The sequence below is a fragment of the Maniola jurtina genome, chromosome 12 (genome assembly GCF_905333055.1).
Source record: "Maniola jurtina chromosome 12, ilManJurt1.1, whole genome shotgun sequence".
Lineage (NCBI taxonomy): Eukaryota > Metazoa > Arthropoda > Insecta > Lepidoptera > Nymphalidae > Maniola > Maniola jurtina.
The window spans coordinates 8,297,143-8,297,891 of NC_060040.1; positions in this window are offsets into that span (position 1 = coordinate 8,297,143).

A 749-nucleotide genomic window follows, 5' to 3' on the forward strand; every position below is an offset into this window, starting at 1 on the left:
AGTTATTCCGGGATGCAAACAATGCGTATGTTCATCCTACTATTATAAACGCGAAAGTTTGTATGTATGTATGGATGTTAGATAGGTACTCTTTCGCGCAATAACTACTGGAAGGATTCGGCTACGGGAACGAAGTCGCGGGCATCAGCTAGTAAACAATAATGAAAGTACAGAGGTAGAGATTGACCTGTCAGTGCAGATGATAATCAGCATGAAAAAAAGCCTCCTTAACATTTTTGTTATTTATAGATAGAAGCAGGAATAGCTGGTATGGTATCTATAGGTACGTATATATTATTTTTATTCAGATACAAGTTAACCTTTGACTGCAATCTCACCAGGTGGCAACTGATGATGCAGTCTAAGATTGAAGCGGGCTAACCTGGAAGGATATGGCAGTTTTCATTAAATCCATACTCCAGTTTTCTACACGGCATCGTACCGAGCGCTAAATCGCTTGGCGGCGCGGCTTTGCCAGTAGAGTGGTAACTAGCCATGGCCGAAGCCTCCCACCAAACAAAAAAAATATACGTCGGCCTTTTATTTGGGGGATCCGAGGTTCAATCCCGGACACGTGCCATTATCTTTTCAGAATTATGTGCGTTTTAAGCAATTTTATTATCACTTCCTTTAACGGTGAAGAAAAACATTGTGAAGAAACCTGCATGCCTGATAGTTTCCTTCCTGTGCTCGGGGAATTCCAAGCTTACTTACATACCTCTAGTATTTTGAAAATGAAACAAAAATTT